Below are 22,631 nucleotides of genomic sequence, written 5' to 3' on the forward strand. Positions count from 1 at the left end.
AAGGGAAAGAAAATTATCCATCTTTTTTTTTTTCCACCTCAAGAACATCATGATAAAGGGACAGCATCTGCTCTATCAAAAGCCAGTTCTGATGTCTGAGCCCACGAATTCAGCAGAGCTCTGCCGTATTTGCACCAGCCTCGTTTACCTGGCTCTCATCTTGGGTGATTAAACCAGAAAGGCATCCAAAAATGTAATCAGCTCTCTCTTATCGACACTGTTTGCTTGCTTGTGTGCCCTGATGAAAACAGCTGAGTGCTTCCCATCACTCCTGCCGCTGCCCCCGGAGCTGCTGGGCAGGACATCAGCTCATCTTCCTCCCTCCTTTTTAAAGTTTCCATTGGATTGCCTTTCGAAAGTTTAGTAATGAAAATATTCCTCTTCATCTCAGGTTTTGTAATGGCTCCACGTAGGGCAAGAGCTGCCGGGGCCGCTCCGTGGGGCGGCCGTGATACTCGCCCGGCTCCTGGGCTGGGCACGGCTGGCGGGAGCGGAGTCATTAGCGGGTGGGAAATGAACAATAACCTGACAAGAAACGACCAATTTTCCATCAATTAGAGCGAAGCTTCTTTTTGTCTTTTTGTAAAATTAAGTTTTGCTGACTGGTGATTACTTTGGTCTGATGACAATTCATTAAAATTTACACGGGGAGGATGCTAACGGCATGGCCGGAGGAGGAGAGGGAAAGGCGGTGAAGCAGCCGGCGCCGAGGTTGTGATGCGCTCGGATGGAAACGTGGGTTTGGCGGCAGGCTCTGGAGGTCAGGATCTGTCCCTCCAGCAGTGGGACAGGACACGGAAGAACAGGGAAGCAGCGCCCGAAAGCCAGGCGGCAGGAAGCCATCCCCGCTCACTCTCCGGCGGGAGCACAAAAGCGCTTTGTTTGGGGCTGGAGTTCGGCTGCTCGTGCCGCTTCCCCCCACCGAGGGCTCCGCCGCCGCCTCCCTCCTGTTTAACGATGCTGCAGCATCCCCGGGTCTGATGCCAGCCCGGGATCCCGACCGGGGCCACGGAGCAGCTCCCGTGAGCTTGGGGACAACAGGGACACGTGCCACGAGCCCTGGTGCAGCCCGTGCCCGCCGTGCCCTCGGACAGGGTCCCCAGCCCCTGTGAAGGAGCCGGCATGGGGCCGGGGGGCAGCAGGGCTCTGGGCTCGGCACATGCGGGACCAGGGACGGGCAGCAGGAGTGAGCTGGTCCTGCAGGACCAGACGGGGAAGTCGCCACCAGCGCCCTGAGCAGCCACCCAAACCAGATGCAATCGAGATCAAACTTGTGTTAAAGAGTGAGGGGAAAGTACACGCTGAGTTTTCCATTTGCAGACACGTACAGATGTGTGTGTATGCACGCAGGCACGGGAGCCTTTAAAAATCAAGTCAAAGAGTGGGTGAGAGCTGCCTCTGTCGCAGGATCAGGCCTCCTCGTGCCCCAGCTCGTTTCTGAGGCTGCTGCTCCATTCGCACACACCTGGTGACGGGATGCATCCGGGCCTGAGCGGGCACTGGGGGGCCCTAATCCTACAGGAGCCCCCCTCAACTATCCTCTGCACTTTGGAAAACTTTCCTGGGAGAGCCTAACCCCAGACTTTCACTTTTATTCACTTATTTGTAAAAGTTTCCCAGCGATTCCAAATCTGGCACTGATCCCCGCTGGTTTTCTGCAGAAAGGAGCTGCCTTTGCGATCCCTTCCCAGGGAAATGGGCAGGGATTAGATCATCAGATGGCGATTGTGAAAGCTAAGTGAGTATTTACTGTAAGAGGGCTTTGATTCAGCAAGGCGAGTGTTTAAGTGCTAAGTCAATGGGATGGGAGCATCTGCTCCTGCGCTGGGCTGAATCAGAGGGGCAGCCGAGCCCGCCCGTGCCCCTGAGCGCCCAGGTCTCTCCGGACATGCTCCCAAATCCCCGTCCTGCGGGAGGGCAGCAGTGGCCGGGTGTGAAGGATGCAAAGATTCAGTAGGAAAAAAAAGTCAGGGTCTCACCAGGTTCTTTTCTCCCCAGAACTCACTGCAAGTTCAGAACCAATCTGCAGTTGGTTCAAGCTGGATTTTGTAACTCTACCCAACTGGGCATAATGGGTAAATACAGGGATGATTTGCTCCATGCACGTTTTTGTCACTCTATTTATAACTTTATTTGGGAGGGGATTTCCACAAAATGCCATAAACCCTGGGGTTTCCCACTGAAAAGCTTTTCATGTTCTTTCATGACCTTTGTTCAACAATGACCTAATTTCACTCAAACTCTGGCACAGACTATTCCTGAGGTGGGAGGAGAAGTGGCATTCAAAATTGGGTCAGTTTTCATTAAAAATGCTTCCATTTACTAACAGTTTTTCATTTGTGGGAAGGACTCAGATCTGCTCAAAACGCCACAGCGCAGAGGGGACGGCTGCCGTTCTCAACTTGAGAAATGGGTTAATCTTCACAGGGAATCGCTCCTCACCACTGTTGATGCTCAAGGACTTTCTGGCTCTTAGCGAAGAGCTTTCTCCCCCCGAAAGGCTCAGATGGACACGGTGCCTCGGTGCTACGTGATGCCTGCGATGACTGCACCTTCCCGAGGGTCCCGCGCTGGGTGCTGGGTGCAAGGACCGGGGAGGGACAAGGGGTGCTGGAAGCTGGGCTGTGCTCTTTGTGCCCACGCGTGTAACTCGCCCTTTGGTTCGCGTGCACGAGCTGTGTGTCGGCCAGGGAGGCTCAAGTTCAGCTGTGCCCCGGGAAAGATGTAGGAGGGAAACACGAAAGCAACCGGGGGGATGAAACATCCCATACCCTGACCTAATTCAGAGCCTAATCCAAAGCCTGCCCTAATCAGGGAGATCTGAATCTTAAAGTCTGATTCCCCCCCCCCCCCCCAGTAAAGCGAATAGGAAAATGCAGCGGGATTCGGGAGACGGGGGCCAGCTGCCGCGCATCCACAGCGGCTCCTCGTCGGGGGTCCCGGGGACAGCCCAGGGCTCTGGGTGTGGGAAGGGACCGCGGCCTCGGGTCTGGTCCCTGGAGAGGCGAGAGCTGCAAAACTTCACTTTTTGGAGCCACTCAAGATGGGATGGGGGAGAAGATGCATTCAGAGAGCGGCAGAGCCCACGGACCCTGCGATTAAACCCTGTGAGAGCCGTGGGGTGGGCAAAAGCTGGCGATAAAACCGGCTAAAAACCAAGTGAGGTGGAGAAGGAAGCAAAGCAAAGCACCCGGCTCTCAGACGTGTTCCTGCCACAGCTTCTCAAACGTGCAAATTATGCAGCCATTTCACGGGACACTTAGGAGTCAATTTGCAACGCGGCTCAGGGGGGAAATTGGGCACATAATTCCCCCGAACAATAACCCGCAGCCCGCTTAATTTAACTCTGAGCCTGCACCTAGTTAGCGCTTGCCGAGGGGAGGATGCTGCGGGTGCCCGGGCCACGCGTCTGCATCCCACCGGACCCCGGTGCTGGCGGCGAGGCCGTGAGGACCGAGGGGCAGCGGGGCGAGCCGGGGGCTGGCCTCCTTTGCAAGGCAGCGGCTGGTGCGTCCCAGGCCGGCTCGCACGCTCGCACACGCGCTGCGCACCATCGGGCTCCGGCAGCCCGGAGCACAGTGGCAGCAGGCTGTTCTCATTACAGCCCAATGAGGCTGTTTACTCACCCAGCTGGAGACAGTTAGAGAGTGATAAATAATGAAAGAGAAAACATGATTTTCCCCTCTGTGGTTTCTATTTGTGTAACCATATGTCACAGCTCAATACGGCAGCATTTTTTTCTGCTTTATTCAGGAAAGAGTTGATTTTTTCCACAGAGTGGCTATTTTTTCCCCAACTTTTCTTTTTTTTTTTTTTTTTTTCTGGTGCAGTGACAAAAGTATTTCTGTTTGTTTTCCCGTGAAACTCGTTCATATTCAGTCTCCTTAAAGTCTGGCTTGTCCCAGTAACAGCGAAGGTTTGATAGGATTATTCTCAGCTTCTTTTCAAATACCTGTCATGGAGCTGTGGGGAGAAGAAACAGCTGAAAACAGCCTGGTGAAGGAACACCACCCTGAGCGAGCTCTGCGGGAAGAGTGGAGCCCGCGTCTCTCAGGCTGCAGCAACTTTGTACCGGAGGATAAAACGTGTTGGAGCTTTCTCTGGTGAGGGAAGAGAGGGTTAGATGAGCGGTAACTGGGACGTTTTTGCAAGCGAGGCTCTCCGAGTGCTTTGCCAGGGTAACAGGGCATCGCTCCTGCCGTTTCGCAGGTAGGGAAACTGAGGCACGGCGTGCTGCAGAGCTTTCATCCAGGCAGTGAACCTGCAGCGGCAGAGCCCAGCACCCCGCACTCCCCCAGGCATCTGTGCTGATCTGTCCCCGGGCGGCAGAAGTGGAGTTTTAACCAGGGGAGAAGGAGCGGGTGGGGGGCAGGAGGCAGCCCGGCAGGCGAAGGAGAAGATCTCAGATGAGCGCGGCTCTTTCCCCGAGGAAAAGCCCTCGCAGCGCGCCGCGCAGCCCGCATGGGCGTCGGGGAGAGCTCGGTGTGCGTCCCCAGCTCTGCCCGCGTGCCCTGGGGAAGGCAGGTCCCTGCAAGGCCCCTCTCCCTTCCCGCCAGGTACCGCACACCTTCCTCCTGCAATTATCCCCCCGGCTTCCCCCAGCGCCGCATCTCGGCTGCCGGCGTCTCTTCTCCTGCCATGCTCCCGGAGCCTGCAGCCTTTTGTTCGGAGGTCTTGGCACGCTCTGCTGATGAGCTTCCCCTCGGAGCGCTCTCGGCCAGGGGCGTGCAATGTATTTTTTTGCCCTAGCAAGTTCTCCGGCTTCATAACATCCTCTTCCCGCAAGATACATCATTTTGGGAGAGCAATTATCCGAGTGACCTCATCCATGTCTGCGGCATGAGGTCACCAACGTTCGGGGAGGCGTGCGCCTAGCCCGGTCCAAACGGGGTGTGCCGGGGAGTTCGGCTCATCCCGACCCGGCATTTGGGCTCGCTCCAGAGCCCGATCCCATCACCGAGGAAACGGGCAATTAGTTGTGCCATAATTCCCAGAGGCCAAATCAGGTACCGGAGCGTAGATGCGGCAGCGGTTGGATGGTGTAAGAGCCCGACTGGCACCGATCACCAACATCCCTGCCCGATGCACTGTCGTGGGCTTCGGGAGAGCTGCGCCAGGGCTGAATGTGCCCCTTTGTCCTGAAACAGCACCGAATATCGTATCTCCCTCGCACAGACCTCCTGAAACGAGACCCATTGACCCATCGCTCCGCCTGCCTCCGACGGGGTCCAGGTCCCGTTTCTTAGTGCGTAATCACGGCGCGTACACGATGTTAGCTACGATACCTAATCTCTGCAACCAGAATCCCAAAGCCTTCGCCGTGTTTGAGTTACCTCAATTAAATTTAGCAAACACACCTCCTCATATGGCTGATCACTTTTTAAAACGTATGAAAAACATTTCTCCGGAGGTTTTGTGCGTAATAATCCCAGCGTGCCTGAAAGGAAGCAGATCATCCTCCGCTCCTCCAGCCCTGCACACACACACGCACGCGTGCACACGCATTACACTGGCATTTCCACAGCACTTTGCTTCGCTGGTTCCTACATTTGCTCTACTGATACCCAGCAGCGACAGCTCTGGGGTGAGTCTGGCAGTTCACCAACTGCACCAGCATCCTCCCGTTCTCGGAGGTGAGGTCCCGCCAGCGAGTACATTGTCAAAAAAGTGCTCGAATTCACCCAAATGCTGAAAAACAAGCTGTTACCCAGACTGGAGCTGCCACATCCCAGCAAAACCACCCCAGCTCCAAGTCTGAACCATACGCTGTCTGAACACTTCAGTGAATTGTCCTTTTTTTAAAGCAATTTAACTGAGTAAAATCAGTCTCTTCTTGCTTCAGGCCAGAGCGAGCTCTCATTGCAGGGCTTGAGCTGGAGATTGGGGGAAGATGGACCCCACTGGTTCCCCTGACCCCCCTCCTGCCCCAGCAATTTTTCCAGCCTTCCACAAGCAGCCCAAACCCGCTCCTCGGGCCTCCAGGTCCTGCTCCTCTCCCTGCAAGCATCAAAAAATAAGAGCTGGGAATTTGTTGCAGGTTAATTGGGGTTATTTCATATTAAAGCCCCTTTGCCTCTGTAAACCGAACCTTTGCTGCGCAGCATCGGTGGTTTCCACTTGCCGTATTACACCTCTCGGCGCAGAGGGGGTTGTGCTAAGCAGAGGAGATGCGGATGGTTCCCCCATCGGCTCCTGCAGCCCCAGGTGGGATGTGCCACCTCTCCACCTGTGTCACCTCCTGCTGCGGGTCACATCAGCCAGGAGGTGACGAACCCCAAATCCTCTTGCCCCACGATGAACACCGGCGCAGATGCCATCCTGGAGACCACCTAGACGGCATCTGGAGGCAGCCTGCAGCCTCTGGAGAAGATGCCCATCAGCCGGGAACCGGATCTAACGCAATCGCATGGGAATATCAAACCGGCTCCCTCCGGGTAACATCTCTACCCACAGACCTCGCCTCTCTGGGCTTCCAGCTCCCACCTCCGCAGCTACGCCGGACGGCGGCCGTGCCAGGAAGCATAAGGGCTCTCCGTGACTTTTTCCACTCCTGGCTGTGCAAACACACAGCCCCTGCTCCTGGGGGCTGCGTTCGCCTCCGCACCCCCCTCCGCCTCCCCACCGCTCGCAGTCCTGCCGCCCGGCCCGGCACCGCCTGGGTTAACGGGAGGCAGTTGGATGGAAAAGGCCCTTTTTTATTGTAACAGCAGATACGGAGAAGAAAAAGCGCTAGAATCATTTATCTGGCTCACAGTTTCACTAATGCCCTCGGCTTTAGGCCAACGTGAGATATTATGAGGTAAATCGGCCAAGTCATGCTATACAAACATTTCAAAAAAGAAAGATATTTTCAGGCTCTTGCAGGAATCCAGCCCTCCCCCCCGCCCCGTGTTGGGTTACTGCAGGATTCGGCCGGCTTTGTAGCCCACTTTACGTTCATCTGCGGACGTTCAAAAAAACAGGAGAACTTAAGCCAAAAGACAGCGCTTGAATTTGGCATGGGGCTCGTTCGGCGATGCAACCGCCTCGGCAGGGGCCGGGCACCTCGCGGAGCATCCCCAGGCCAGTCCCAGCCCGCGCGGTCCCGAACCGGCCAGGATGCTCTGCCCTCGCCCAGCTCCCTGCCTGCGGGGAGGAGGGAGGAAAGTGGAGGAGAAGGGAAGAGCAGAGGGCAGAGCTGGAGTAGGGCAGCAAGGGGAATTTCCCAGGGGAGAAAATGCCTTTACGGTCCCGGATAGACGGTTCTTTCCTCCTCACATCCCAGGACTTGCCATAGGGCGCAGCGGTGCTCAGAGACGAACATCTCCAGCCACACCACGCTGCTGCGCTGCTCCAAAGAGCGCGGTGGGCGAAGGCAGCCCCTCCAACACCTCCGTTCAGTCGTGAGGGACCAACCCTGGCACTGCTCCGTCCTGCCCTGGGTGTGCAGAAGACCTCAGAGCCTCCCACATCGTGCGTCGGCAACCCTGAAAGCAAAAATATTCTTGTCTGGGTAGCGGGCATAGTTAGCTTTTTAGGTTAATAATGTATTTTAACTTCACAGCAACTATGTATGTTCAACAACATATACAAATTTTTTATTGCTTACAACATCTAAATGGATGGGTTCTTTGTTATTTATTAAAGGGCCATTGAAAATGTCTTTCCATTCTTGTTCCTGTGTCTTGAGCAGTTCATTAAAATGCCCACCTTTCCTGTCATAAAACCCACGTACGCAGGCTAATAAAATCCAAACATGTACTATTAAAGTCTCCACATACAGAATTAAAAAAAAAACCCACACCCACGGCCCATATTCCAAGTGCCCACATAAAACACAGTAAAAGCTTTATGCCGCTGCACTGACACCCGCTCAGATGGGTGCAGCAACGGCGATTAAAGTACGGAGAGAGGGTGCCGGTGCCTGGGGGTGTCCCAGCTGCCCCAGGTGGGTTTAGCAGGGGGACAGACCCTCCCCATGACCCTGTAACTGAGCTCTGGCTTTTTTCCAGCTTGAAGGTCCTTAAGAGGCCGCTCCTTTCCTTACCACGATGCACAACGTTTGGGGTTTTCCGGGAGCTTACAACATCCGGGGTCCCAGGGGCTTCCAGTCTCGGTCCTGCTCCACCGCTTCCCTGCCGGGAGCCGATGAGGAGCGGGGAAGGGGCCGCAGAGCCCAAGGGCAGGCGTGAGAAATCATCACCCCTTGCAAAGGCGAGGGGGATGCCTGCTGGGGGCTTTGCAGTTCGGCTTGGCTGGTTTTTGTTGAGGAACAGGGAGCCTGTGACTTGCAGTCGTGGAACAATTTTGGTTTTCCACCCGCCCGGAGCCAGAGGTGTTTGGATCTGGGCTTCCATGCCAGCCAAGCTCCGGAGGTGCAGAGACAGAAACCCCCAAACCCTGCAGCAGTCCGGCCGCTGTGCGGTTACTGCAGCTGGATGTAGCCGAGCAAGAAGATTTGAGCCCACAGACCTTTTTGCTTTCCTTCCCCCATCTCAGAGGGTTAAAGCAAGACGGGCTTAGCCCAGGCGCCTGCACCATCGCTGGGGGCAGATGCTCCCAGGGTCACACAAACAGGGGTGAGGGCTGGTGGCACCTGCCCCTCTGAGCACAGGGCTGGGAGACCCCCCCCAGAGAAACCCCTTTGCTCTCCTGGAGTTTATCCCCACCCCAGCCAGACCGTGGGCTTGCTGACGCCGTGGCCACCGTGGGTGGGCGAGGGGAGAGGCAGGCAGGCTCCTCCAGAGCCGGTCTCCCACAGCAGCCCCGGCCCGGTGATGCGTCTATCACTGAGCATTTACAGCCTGCGATCGATGGCGGGTTGGGCAAAATACTCCGGCACATCATTATTGTAACGACCTGACAGCAAAATGGGTATACGCTGTCCTGGGGAGGTGTGGGGGGGGGCAGTTTCATCTCCCCCACCGCGCACCAGTGCCAGCACTAGCAAGAGGCAGCACCCCCCTTTGCTCTTGCTTTTGGCTGACCCCCCCACCCCTGCAGAGCCTGCAGCCGCCGCACACCGGCCTTGAGCCCTGGCTGCCACGCTGGAGCATCCGCCGGCACGGCATCGGAACCCCCCGTCCCCCCTCCGCCTGCCTCCTCCCCCGGGGAACCCCGGCGCTTTGCTGGAGGGCACGGAGTGAATCATCCAGTAACACAGAAATCTCAGAGTCCTCTTTAGACATCCCAGGAGAAGGCAGATCTGAGGGAAGGCAGCAGAGAAGATGCCTGCAGCAATGTCAGTGCTAGAACAGCCGGGCTGACAGGATTCAGAGCGGGGATTAAGGTTGGGATCAGGGATGCGGGGAAAATGAAAAAAGACTCTGGCTTTCAGGCGCGCCTCCGCTGCGTTTGTCTTCTTGTTTGCTCGGGAGGAGGACGGGCTCCCGGCTTTAAAAGGCCCCCGATTGCCTTCCTGAAGAGGCTGGGGTTCACCTCAGTGCTGCATCTGGAGACGTTTGTGAGGGGAGGGAGGATGCAGCGGGCACGTTCTGCTGTCGCTGGTGCAGCTGGACCGGTGGCAGCAGGGAGAGGCCAGGCAGACCGAACGCTGACCCGTGGGAGGATGCATTAAGCAGCACCAAGCAGCTGTGGGTGCCTGAGGAATATCTGCCTTTTCACAGGGGTTTCTGAAATGTCACTGTTTCACTTCCTGACCAAACTATTCCCATCTCCATTCTCCGCAGTGCTTCTCAGCCAGGGACACCTCTGCCTTCCTCAGGCAGGGGCAGCAGGCACGCCGGGGTGGTGACAACGTCCTTACCAGCTTCAGAGCCCTTTGCTCTAAGGTGGCATTTCATTGCGCGTGGGAAAGAGGAGCAGCTGCCTCTCCCCATGCTCCAGCCCCTGTTAAAAGCAGGACCACGGGTCACGGGAACCTCAGGGAGAGCAAGAAAGGGAGCAGAAAAGCCAGGCCAATCGTGCAGTTCGTTTAGGTGCAGGAAATTGGGACCAGCAGTAGGAAGGCAGCACCCCACTCCCCAAGGCTGCTGCTTGTCCCCTGCTCGCTTTGCACCATGTCACCAAGAAGAGACCCAGCCACTCGTCACTCAGTATCACAACTTTGCTTTCCCCATCATTTCCCCAGGGAAAGGGTCTGCCGTGCCTTTGCACCCTGGCAAGCAGAGCTGGAGGTCCAAAGGCTGCTCTGGGGTCCTCCTCCCCCAGCTGCAGCCCCCCCAAAGGGCACAGAGCTTCTGCATTTCCCCAGGCGAGCTGAGGGAGAGAGGAAACAGCAAAAGTTTGATGCTAGGGAAAGCAAAACCTACCTAAAATTGCATTTCCAAGAAGAAAAAGTCCCACCCGCTTCTGACCCAGACGCGGCAGGCTGAGGGTCCCCGGCCAGGCTCAGGGCTGGTCCCAGCCCCCCCCCGCAGCTGAGTGAGCCCAGGCGCCGGAGCAGGGTCCCCCCGAGCACCCCCAGCCCTCTCCTCCCGCTCTTATCTCTGGGGAGGGAAGGGGCGCAGGGTCCCTCCGTGCCGTGCGGCAGGCCCCAAACACTCTCCAGAGCACCGGCGGGGGCTGCTTTAATCCACAGGCTCCGGAACAACCCACCGCCCAGGCAACGTTTCCAGTCAAAGCAAATCTGGACTCTCTTCCATTCAGCCTGTTTCTCTCCCTCTTTCTTGCCATTTTTCCACCCCCTGCTTCTCTCTTATCTCCACATAGACCATTAAGTTTCTCCCTCGTGCTGCCCACCCTCCTCCCTCCCCTCCTCAGGGCTCCTTCGCATGCTTTTTCCCCGCGGTTTACACCGATGGCCCCACACGCACCCCTTGCTCACACAGTGGCTCGAGCCCCACGCAGCCCCGGAGCCGCTCACGAGACACCCGTATGGTTTATACACTCAAACATCCTTCTCTGCTTTGCCACTCCAACGCTCATTTCAAAGCTCCCTCTTTTTCCCCGTCGAGATACAAAAGGCACCAAGTTCTTCCTTCACATCCCTCTTTCCCCTTCTCTCCTCCCCTTGAGGCGCAGTATCCAACCCTCTGGTTTCAAGGGGTTTTTTTTTCTCCCCTCCTTCTTTCCTACCCTGTCCCCTTTTTTTATTTAAGTTTTTCTTTTAACTTTCAAGGTCAACACGGACAGACAATGCCACCAGTGCCTGTTTGATATGTGAGCGCTATTGGCGTCCATTGCCACGGTTTCCGTGGTAACACAGTAACCATTAATTTTCAATTAAAGTAGACAAAAAGCCCGATGACAGCTCCAGGTCTGCTGAAGATGTCAAGAATCCGTATTAATATACAGCAAGAGAGCATAATTGTGTGTCCATCTTCCCGAGCAACGAAAATGGAGGGATAATTACCAGCTAGAAAGCCACTCTGTAATTTTGTTCTTACTGTCACCACAACCCTACATATTAGCATAAATTAAAAGCAGGGTTTATTGTTACCAAAGTGCATTGATATTTCCAGCCTATTTTCTTCCTTTTAACTGTTTGTTGTTGATGAGTGACTCCTGGACACATGGTGGGTGAGCCCACAGGAGCAATCGAGATGCCAGAAAGTAATGGATGAAGCCTTGCGATGCCACCCAGGTGGAAGGAAGGCAAGAAGAGCGCGATGATGCGCGGAGGTGGGCAGAGAAATCCCAGATCGCTCTGCAGCCCTCTTCCATCCTCCGGATCCACAACGAGCTCCCGTCCCCAGCGTGGTCCATCCCGGCTCGACTCCGCCACGCGTCCCCATCGCCGCATCCTTGGGCTTCGCCTTGGAGCTGGAAGGGGTGTAAGTCCCTGACTGCTGCGCGCTTGGTGACAGCCACTGAATTCATGAATTTAAGTGAATGGAAAAAAGCGGGTTCCTTGTATCATATCCAGAGAAAGCTGTCCTTCAAAAGGAAATTTAGTGTAATTACCCTTAAGGGAGCGATCCTCACTCAGTCAGTCACAACACTGACCTGCTGCTAGGATCTGACAGGGAAATTACAGGCTGTGTACTCAACAAAAAGGGCTTCCTTCCTTCTTAGAGGAAGGATGAAATGCCGAGGTTTGAAAAGAAAAGTATTGGCTTCTGGGTTTTAAATCAGTATCTCACACAGGGCTTTCCTTTGCACAGAAATCAGAAGGGGGTGGAGGAGAACCAAGCCAGGGAGGGGAATGGGCGTTTTATGGGCTGGAAAAAGAACCAAGAAGCTCTAAATTCCCACCAAGCAAAGAAAGTGGTTTCTCATGATTTGCTTTCATGAGATGCAGCGAGACGATGTGCACGGTGGAGAACAGGAGCAAAACGGCCTCGCAGAGGTGTGCTGCAAGCGAGGCTGGCACATCTCCGTCCTTCCGCAGGAGCAGCGTCGTTGCACAGAAGCCAAGCCAAGCCCCGCGCCTCCCCGGCATCCAACCTGGTGGCTCTCCAGGCAGAGCCCAAGGCTGGGGGGGTCACAAACACCCCCTCAGATGCTGTCACCACCACGAGTGGAGCATGCCCGAGTGGGGATGGGCTTGGAGAAACCTCTGTGGTTCCCTCTTGTACCTAAGGAGGGACTAGACCCTCTCTGGTCCATTGGTTTGCATCTACAGGAACTCAGGTGGTGAATTCCCAGAGGACTGGAAAAGATAATCATAACATCTATGATTAAGGGGGGGATTAGAATAAATTGATACTCAGAAAAATACACAAATAGATTATTAAGCAATCAATTTGTAAGCAGCTAAAAGATAACAGCGAGGAGATGGGTTTGTCTGGAATACTGCGTCAAGGCAACTTCTTTCTGCACCGAGGCAGCCGGCCCAGCGGCAGACACGACACCAGCTGATTCCAGGAAGGCTTTGGTGCAGCCCCCCCCAATATTCTCATGGGCAAATAAAGGTAACATGGTCTTGAGATGAAATCATCCTCCTGCAGAGGCACAGCTGGGTGGGAAACCACGCTAGGAGTTATCAGCAGCTTGCTATCGAACTGAAAGGGCTTTTTCAGGGATTGTCCCCCGCCCAGGCCTGGTTAATATTTTTGGTGGGAAGTGAGGCTGCACGCAGAGGGTACGTGAGTACCTGTGCAATGTCTGGGAGAGCAACCTGGAGAGGGGCTGCCATTTGGGGGGACATCTCGATAAAAGGAATGAGTGACCTCATGAGCTGCAGTCAGGCCAAAGGAACGGGGAACGAGAAGCAAAAAGCTGAACTATAACTTTTTTTGCAAAAGGCTGGCAAGCCAGCCGTGCAACGAAGAGTGAGATTTATACTCGATCGCCAGCTGGGTATGAACAAATTGCTGAGCGCAGCCAGGGTGAGAAGAGCTGCGGGGGGATGCTGCGGGGCTTTGCCCACCGAGTACCCAGCCCACATTGCCTGCTGCCCGTCGGGAGGGAGATCGGCAAACTCAGAGTTCAAAGACGAGCAGAGAAGCAACGATAAGAGGTTTGGAAAACATGACCCACGAGGAGAGACTGGAAGAGCTGCGTCTGTTTAGTCTAGCCCGGAGAAGGCTAAGGAGGGCAGATTAGAACAGCCTTACAGTATAAAAGGTTGCTGCAAAGAGAACAGGGATCAACTGCGCTCCATATTCCCGGCACAGGAGGAGCAGAAAGGGGCTCTGCTTGCAGTTTTAGGACAGAGAAAACTTTGTACAAAGGCTCTGCAGTATGTGACCAAGGGAGGTGACAATCTTTTTCATAAAAAGACTTAAGAGATTAGAGGGAGGTGTCGATGCCACCCCCAAGAGACCTGACCCTCGGAGCATCCTCTCCCAGGCAGCACTGCCCTGACCCCAGGGGAAGCTCCGGATGCAGACTCGGGTGCTCACCCCAAACTTCTCTTGAATGTTACTGTTTGCGGTAGGACTAAAGGAAAATTTCCATAACAAACTTCAAGGTGATCTGGACAGGAAGCTCAGTGACTAACGAGGGCAAATACATAAAAAATTGCTAGCTTTGGCCAAATAGAAACATTTCAAAAGCAGGTCAGCAATCTTTCAGAGTAGAAATAAGGAGGAAGCTGCAAGCACCTCACTTGTGCAGTTCAGAAATGGGGGGGTTGAAGTATTGAAGGGACTTGTTTGGAGAACATTTAGTGCCTCTAACACTTTAAAAGCTCAAAACAGAATCATCTGATTTTCTGTAAACAAAGCTCTTGGTCAGTTGAAGTTTTTTGTTTTTTCTTCTAAACTCCAGTTCATGCTAATTATAAAAAATGTTTCTATTCTATTTGTGGATAGAATTTGGTTTTTAAACTGTGGGATTTGCACCAATTATGAATCTATATGATGCCTGCAAGAGCTGAGGACCCCAACAGCTTGAATACTCAAAACACAGCAGGTTAGGAGAGCAGCCCATATACTTTTCTGGCTGTAAAGCATCACATACAGTTATCAGACCAATTTTCAGCCCTATCTACAGCTTCAAGGACTTGCTACCTAAGTCAAGACTCACCTGCCAGATCAAATGCTCCTGGGATGCCATTGCGATACACACAGAAACCTCATCCATCACCCAAGGCGTTATGAACCAAAGCACCAACGCACTGCCCCAGAGGGTGTAAACACCGCTGCAGGGAGAGAGGCCCCCTCTGTCCAGGGAAACCCAGCATCAGCCCTGAGCCCCTTTTATCCAGGTGCCCCTGGGCTGCCCGTGGTGGGAGCTGCAAACATTGGCTGAATTCCAACACACCCTGGGCCAAATCAGCTGGTGTAAATTGGTGCTACTCCACCGGCCCCAGTGTTAAGAAGCCGATTTAAACAAGCTGAGGGCTTAGCTCTCAGTCTTTAATTTCCACCTGACTGAGTCACCTGCTTGTGGCATTTTCCCTTCGCTTCCCATGTCCAGCAGACGTGTAGGACACTCTGATCCTGACCCCAGGATCTGTCCTAGAAGCAGCAGCAGGAGCATTGAGTGTACCTGGAAGATTTGTATGTGCCACTGGGGTCCCTCAGGATGAGGGAAGATGCTATAAGCGTTATTCACGTGCCCAGCTCAGCTGATGGATGTTGCATACCCTCCCAGTCCAGGAAACAGGCCAAATTCTGCTTCTTGTTACACAAGGGTAAATCTAGAGCAAGTCCCTTCTGACTGCACCTCTCTCCCAGAGACAGGCTGCTAAGCATCCACGTTTTGTTTAGTTTAGGGGGGAAAAAAACCATCCAGATGATTTACAGGGGCAGGTCTGAAAGGGAAGGTGACAGAACCGGCTTGTCGCCAGGAAAGTCTCCACTCCCTCTTTGCTGGAGTGCTCTCCCGGCCGGGCAGGCGAGGGCAGACTGGCCCCCCCCAAACCTCTCCCTTACAGGAGGGGCCCTGGCACGGGACCCCGCGGGTGCTGAGCTACGGTGCTCAGGTGCGTACGTGGCCAGGAGGGGCTGCAGGCAAAGCTGGCTCTGGGACCTAAACGGGGCAGGCAGCGATGGAGAGCGAGCAGTGAGGAAGGCACCTCCTCAGCCTGGTACCGCTGCTCCTCTGCGGCAGGGCACGAGCCTCCCGACTCCTCAGTTCCCCCGGGATGGGCCCGTCTCTGGGATCACCGTGGAGGGGACGTGCCAGCACGCTGGCTAACCGCTTCTCGCTCTATTACCCTACAGCCAATGCCACTTGCAATACAACACACCTTTATTCGACTGGCCTTTTGCTAAGCTGCCGAAAGACCGTTTCCAGCTGCGGCGTGGGGCTCGGGCGACGACTTTGAGCTTCTGTGTCAGCCCCAGGCTGCTGCATGGCCAAGGGCAATCCGGGCTGAGCTTCGCCCCTCTGCTCCCCGGGGTTGTGCGTCCTTCCTTCCTCCCCTTCCCTCTTGTGCGGTTTATTTAGCTTCCAGGCTGTCCAAGGTGGGGAATCCCTCACCAGACGTTTATCTACCCAGTGCCTGGCACGGCGATCTCGGCCAGGACCTCTGCGTGCCTCTGCACAGCAGAGAAATGCTGACGCTCGCCCAGAGCCCTCGCACACCCTCGCACACCCGCCTGGCTTTGTCCCCAGCTGCAGCCCAGGGTCCTGCGTGACGCCCAGCCCGGACCCAGCCCAGACCCTCTGGCTCTCGAACCCCCCAGTTGGTGCGGCCGTAGCAAGCAAAGGGTCAAAAAGATCCCAGCCCGCCTCTCCCCCCCTCGATATAAATACCAGCCTACCAGTCGACACAGAGTACATACATCTTAAACAAACACTTGGCCGGGCTGTTTATCTCCACAGCCTTTAAACAAACTCTTTCAAAGGTTTCTGCTGATATGAGAGATTTACTGAAAACCATTCGCCCTTCTTAAAAGCCTCTCAGTTTATGCTGCTATGGGTGAAACGAATAGTGTTTTAGCCTGGAGTTTTCTGTCTTCTGACCGCATGTTTATCCTAGGGGCCACTGCTGGCTTTGATATGAGAGCAGCATGGACACAAATCTTTACGATGGAAAATATAAAATAAACCCAGAAACTCCATGTGCGTGTGCGTGCGTGTGTGTGTGTGACACGGGTGGAGAGGACCGGGCAGGGAGGAGTGAATGAAAAGTTTCGTTCTTGTTAGTGTCACACTCGGCATCTCCGGCCTGCGGCTCCAGCATCCCATGTTGCTATCCCACGGCGTACATTATTCCCAGGAAATATTTCATCCCTGCAATCGGTGTGGGGCTCCCTGAGATTATAAATTTATAGCAGCTCTCAGCATCACCCACGACAGACAGCTCAGCACCTCCACAGGGCACGTCGCCGTCACGCCGATCGGTTCGCGGAGCAGGATTCATTAAACCACTGGCAAAAAACGAGAGACATCAGAGTTACTGCCAGAGCAGCCAGGACGTCTGTTCGGCCTGAGGCATTTTATATCTTCTCAGTGCATTTTCAGCCCCATTTCACAGGTGGGGAACCTGAGGCAGAGGGAAATGATGTGCTCAAGGACACTTGGGAAGTAAATGGGAGGAACTGGACCCGAGTTTAAATACTAGATGGTCCTGCTTCAAGTAAGGCTGATCTGCTACTTCTGACTCCAACATAAGAAGAAGAAATGGGAGAAGACAGACTGAAAGTGCTTTTGGAGGAGCTGAGCCATTTAGTTGGAAGAACATTTGCCCATAGTGCTTAGAAATCACACCTTGATTTTAACTGGGGCCTTTTGCATCTCGCCCGTGGCTTTGCGGCGATTGCTCCAGGCTTCAGCCAAACTCAAAGGTTCTCACACAAGTTGGGATGATTTGTCAAGCTGCTCTGCAACGGGCAGAGCTGAGGCCTCCTGAGACCTGGCAGCGTCAGCCAGGGATCACCCCAAGGATGGTTTCATGCCTGGGAGCCCCCAGTCCTCCTCCCCCTCTGCAAGCAGCCGAACGGCCCACGCTGTGCGTGAAGAAGAGCAGCACGTGGGGGGCACGGGGCTGTCCCCTGGGGTCCTGCCAGCAGGGAGGGCTGGGGGCACTGGAGCAGGAAGGCGGGATGCAGCGGGATGTGCTCGGAGATGCTTGGGGAAGGGGGAAGCAGACCTGGCAGCCTGCGCGCTGGCTCCCAGCACCACAGCTGGAGAGGCGGCATTTTCTGTCCTCGCTTCTACCTGTGTATATGCAGGGCAGCTGCAGCAGTGAGGCTTTTTCTACAGACTTTGATGGGCTTTCTGGTGAAACCCAGGCTAATTTCACCAAAGCTGCGGCTTTGTCTGGCACCGACAGCAAGGTAATTAGGAGATTCTGGCACGGCTGTAATTACCTCTTGTCGGATGTAGCGCAGGAGAGGATGCGGTGAGGTATGATCTGGGCTGCTGCCATGGCCCCAGGTATGGGGGGGACCTTGGCCAGCTGGCTTGAGTGTCCCGGGTCACTGTCCATGTGCCAGTGATACAGTACGGGGACTGCTCCAGGGGAGGGGGGTTACACAAGGTGCCTCTGCCCCAGGGCAGTGCCGGCCGACCGGGTGCATCGTGCCCACGCAGAGCTGTCTCGCAGCCCTGCCACAGTGCCCCGGTGTGCTGGGCAAGCCCTGAATAAAGATGGTCCCTGCCCCCAGGACCCTGCAATCTAGCGACAGGGTAAAACATTCTTTCTCCTTTTCTTCAAGCAGTTTACGTTGTTTTCTCCAGTGTTTTCCAAGGAGCTGACCAAGCCTTCGATTTGCTCCTGCTGCAGCGTGCCATGCAGAGGAGGAATCTGTTCCCTTGTTTCCAGCAGCCCAGGGCTTTGCAGCATTACGTGTCATTTCTTATTTACCATCCGCCCTCGCTTATGACACACTCAGGTAGAGACCTGTTTGTTGTCAGTATGACACCCACATCGGTAAACAAGGCGAGTTTACCCAGCCATCAGTCAGGGAGTTATCGATAGCAGGCACTGCTTTCCAACAGCAAGAGCAACCTCAGGGTGGGTGAGAGCTGGGAGCCAGCACAGGCGATGCTCTGTCATCCAATATCCTTGGGGTCTCTGCCGCTCAGCCAGAGGACGAGGGTCGGCTCTTGCACCACCAAAAATCAGCAATCCATGATGCGGGCCCTGCAGGGAGATGGTTACAATCAGGTCTAGGCTCCTAAAGCTTTTATTTTCTTTTATTGCTATATGAATATTTTTTTCTCCCCTGGGGTTCTCTAGCTCCCTGGATCTCCCAGGGTTTTAGCAAGCCGGAGCGAACAAAGCCACACGACAGGTTTCAGAGTAAACACTGGCTACCACGAGACTCCTGATAAAATTGCAAAAGCTCCGGCCACCCAGCCACACTTGGAGATATGACCTCACTACCCCAGCAGGCCTGGAAAGCAGAAGGCAAATAAAGAAAACCCCAACAAATTTATTGGGGATGGCCATTACAGCATTGTGGCATGGGTTTTCAGCCCGTCTCAGGATAAGCTGGAGGCTTCACACGGGATTTGTGAATGCTGGCATTGACGGTACTGCTTCTCCATCCCTCCTCCAGCCCCTCAGCTCAAGGCAGGAGAAACTCTGGGTCTCCTGTGAGCCCAAGGTCTGAGGCTGCCGGGTGGGAGGAGGATGAAGACGACAATTCCCAGATGTGCCTCTGCACCACCATGCACAGAGACACGGAGACAGGGTGATTTGGGCTTCTCTGGGGATAAAAGGTGGTTTTGTATGCTCTGCAGTTAGGAGAAACCCGGCAAAAGAGCAAAGGTCAGGAGAGAAATGCTGGTATTTATTTATACAGGAGAGCTTTGTGAACAACATGTATTTGGGAGCCTTTCGAAACAACACAACTCGCCCTTCAGAGCTGCTAAACCAGTTTGGTAGCGACAACCGGCAGGCGGACGGGCAGAGGAGCGGGCAGCACCGGGGACACCCGGGAGGGCAGCTGGAGAGGCGGCCGTCCGCCCCCGCGCCGTGACTCACCCCAAACCCCGGGGGGCTCGGGGCAGCCAGACGTCCCCTGGGATCCCCCAGTCTCAGTTCTAGCGCAGGGGGGAGCCCAGTTTCTGGGTGCTGGTTAACCTGGGCTGAGCAAAGGCCGAGCGACGTGGCCTGACGCTGGGGTAAGGGGCAGGACAAGCTTAGCTCTAGGTGGAAACCAAGGGGAAAAAAGCAAAAAGCTGCTTTCCCAGAGAGGAAACCTCGGAGCGTTGCCCCCAGGCTGTTCAGAGCCTGGATTTATGGCATTTGCTTTAATGGGGTGGGTAGGTGTTTCTCCACGGGAATCCGCAAGCCTGGGGTGCTTGGGATCTCTGCACCAAACCCTGGCTCTGCTCAGCCCCCAAATCAGTAGCCACTTTTGAAAACTCGTGGCCGTAATGTGGAGCAGCCTTTTTGCGGCCAGCGTGGGTCTGAGAGCAGAGCCCAGAACGGGTCCAGGTGGCAGCGGGGCCCCAGCCCGTAACAAGCACCTCCCTTCAAATGGAAACTTTCCCCTATTTTATCGCCGTTTTACTGCTTCGAGGCAGCGCGCAGATGAATTCAGCAAAGCGCAGCTGGGCAAAGGGAGGGACGTAGCGGGAGCCAGGCAAGATGCTGCTAGCTCGGGTGTGCTGATGTTTCTGGTAGCTCGGAGGGAAGTTGCTCGTTATAAAAAGGGCTTTTCTCTGAAGCCTCTCACTGCCGTTTTGGTCCTGTAGGAGGATGGGATGCGCAGCCATCCCGATGGGTTCGCCTGGCAGCATTTTGGCAAGCAGGGTTCACCGCGGTGGCTGGACCATGCCGGCACGGTGGCTGCCTCGGTGCTACCCGGACATCGGGTCCTGGGCCAGCCCCGCTCCCTCTGCTGCTTGCCCTGGCTCCTGGGAAGGCAAAACAGCACTGGTGGGGGCTCGGGGTGTTTCTGGGTACTGTGTGAACAAATGCAAGCTGGTAACGGCAGCGTGGTCAGCGGCCTTTTCTGAGCTGTGTCTGTAAAAGTTTGGATTTGCCCTCCCCATCCCATTTTTTGGGGATCCTGCCTGCCATACGAACGACCAACACCCCGACATCTCAGCCACAGCCAGGGCTTTGGAGGAAAAAACTAAATGCAGGCAAAAGCTTTGGCCAAAACATGGCGAGGCTGACTTGGAAGCACTCCCACGGCACCACTGGGATCGGTAGCTCATTTTTTTTCACGCCCCTGCCCTCCCCGTCGGGCTGCACACCCCGATGGGCAGCTCAACCCCAAACACATCCCAGCCCCTATCACTTCAGCGTCAGCGGCTCACGGCTGGCCATGAGCAAAACCCCACGGGCAGCCTGTCCCCTGCGGGTACGGCCAAGGTGGCTGCGAGGGTCCCCGCGCCGGGCAGCTGCGGGACCAGCACGACAGAGCCCCGCTGCCGGTGAGATGTGGGTAGCACAGACGGGCCCTTGAGCATAAACCGAAGAGAAGACTTTTTGTTCACATGTGTTGGCTCAGCTCAAATAACTCATCGGGGACCCGAGCTGCAGGCTGGAAAGGGAAGAAACTCTCTCCAGATGAAAGGATGTCAGAAAATTGTATTTAGTCAACTGCGTGTGTGTGTTAGAAAGGGGCGGAGGGAGGAAGGGGCCGCGGAGGCTGTTACTGTGACTGACTTTCTGACTTCTTAACTTGTCAGCATATCCTAAAGTTAAAAATGCACATGCACACAGGACTGCAGCCAAAGAGGCTGTCTAGCCGCAAATCCAGATGTGGGGGCCACTGCGCAGCCAGCCAGCCCCGCTCTCCCTGAAACGACTTTCAGACTAAACAATTGTGACTTGGCTGTGAGAGGCAGCGCAATTCCAGATGCTGCTTTCCTTTCACGTTGTTTTAATTGGGCTGGCAGGCGCAAGGGCTCTTTCAGTGAGAGGAAAGCTTCCCCACGGGACCGCAATGTTTTGGCAAAGCTCCCACGCTGCTACCTTAAGAGAGAGAGAGAGGGAAGGAGAGGGAGAGGAGGGGAGGCAGGGAGGTGGTGGTGGGGAGAAAAATTGAGAGCGACTTTCCAAGGTGTTTACTGCTGCGAACGGCTGCCGCTTTGCGTTTTTATCTGCTGAAATTCTCACCTTTCCTGGGGGGGGGAGAGGGGTTCGGCTTGTTTAATGTCACCCTGGAAAAAAACACACGGGACACGGGGCCGTGCTGGGGAATGGGGACTCGTCCCGCTGCAGCCCGGGGTGCAGCCGGTGGCACAGCCAGCCCATGCCGGCAGCAACGCCAGGACAGCCCGGCCGTCCCGGGAAGGGAGTACCCGGGCTCTGTGCCTCGACCAGGGGCAGGAGCCGAGAGCCACGGCGGGTTTCCGTCCTGGCCATCCCCGCGGCGCTGCCCTGGGGATGCTGCCCCATCCCTTCCCAGGTGTTTACAGTCACAAGAGCCCCGGCACCGAGCTGGACAGAGCCAGCGGGTTTGCCTTTCACCTTGCATTGGCAGAGTGGGAAGCAATAAGGGCTGTCGAAGTCACTGTAAATCTAGTCCTAAGTAAGGTAGGCGCTGACATCCAGACCCTGCTCCAAGGGGTAAAACCCCGTGTTTGGGTGGTGAACACCCTCATTTTGTCCTGCCCGAACTCCCCACGCTGACTGATATAAATGGGTTAAACCAACCCATTTCGGTACCCCTCGTTACCATCCATGTACCCCTTTGCCCGCAGCGATGCCAAGGAGAGGGCTTCACCCCAGGGCAGCCGGGTTCTGCCCTTGCAGGGTTAAACCAGCGTGGTCCTTCCTCCGTGGGGTGAGACCCCAGATGCTCTTTTAACTGCCTTGAAGTGGTGTGCCGGCCGCCCAGCCGCTGCCAGCGGGTGAGTCAATAGCACAATTTTAGCCTGGGCCGGGCTCCTCTCCCAAAGCCGAGCCCAGCCAAGGGAGGCACAGCCGCTGCTGAGATGGGGTTTTAAGGTGGACTCTGGAAAAAAAAACCTGGGAGCCCCACGGAGAGCATGGGAGGCGAGAGGGGAGCGTGGGGCTGGAGTGCCGGCCCCACGAGAGAAGCCGTAGCGGTGGGGTAAAGCAGCTCCCGGCAGCCCCCGGCCACGTGCAAAACACACAGCGCGGCAGAGGTGCAAAAATACGGCTTTGCTATTTTTGGGGGGGGTGCTAACATCCCAGGGACCACTGCCCGGCCACGGGGAAGGGGTCGGCAACCTCATCCCCTTCGGCGGTGCCACCGGGACGGCTGCCCCGCGGCTGCGCAGCTCGGCAGGCGCTGCCCTCGCCACCTTTCCCCGGCTTGTTTTGCTTAAAATTGGGAGGTCTGAATTCCTGCTGGATGCTGTCGTTTGAGATTCAGGAAAGGCCGGTCATCGGCCTCCTCCGTCCAGCGCTTCCAGGAGCGACAGGTACTTCCGATTCACGAAATGCAAGGCAAAAAAAAAAGTGCTTTTGGGGTTGGGGG

At 55.5% G+C, this 22,631-nt stretch overlaps 1 long non-coding RNA gene across 1 annotated transcript in view; it reads right to left on the reverse strand.

The window, feature by feature from the left end:
- Positions 1-6,882: 6,882 nt before the first annotated feature.
- LOC142605199 (uncharacterized) overlaps positions 6,883-22,631 on the reverse strand; it is a 93,386-nt gene continuing 77,637 nt past the window's right edge. Inside the window, exon 3 of the long non-coding RNA XR_012838926.1 lies at positions 6,883-7,466. This is a non-coding gene — a long non-coding RNA (uncharacterized LOC142605199). The remainder of the gene's footprint in view (positions 7,467-22,631) is intronic.

The sequence above is a fragment of the Balearica regulorum genome, chromosome 25 (assembly GCF_011004875.1).
Source record: "Balearica regulorum gibbericeps isolate bBalReg1 chromosome 25, bBalReg1.pri, whole genome shotgun sequence".
Taxonomy (NCBI): Eukaryota; Metazoa; Chordata; class Aves; order Gruiformes; family Gruidae; genus Balearica; species Balearica regulorum.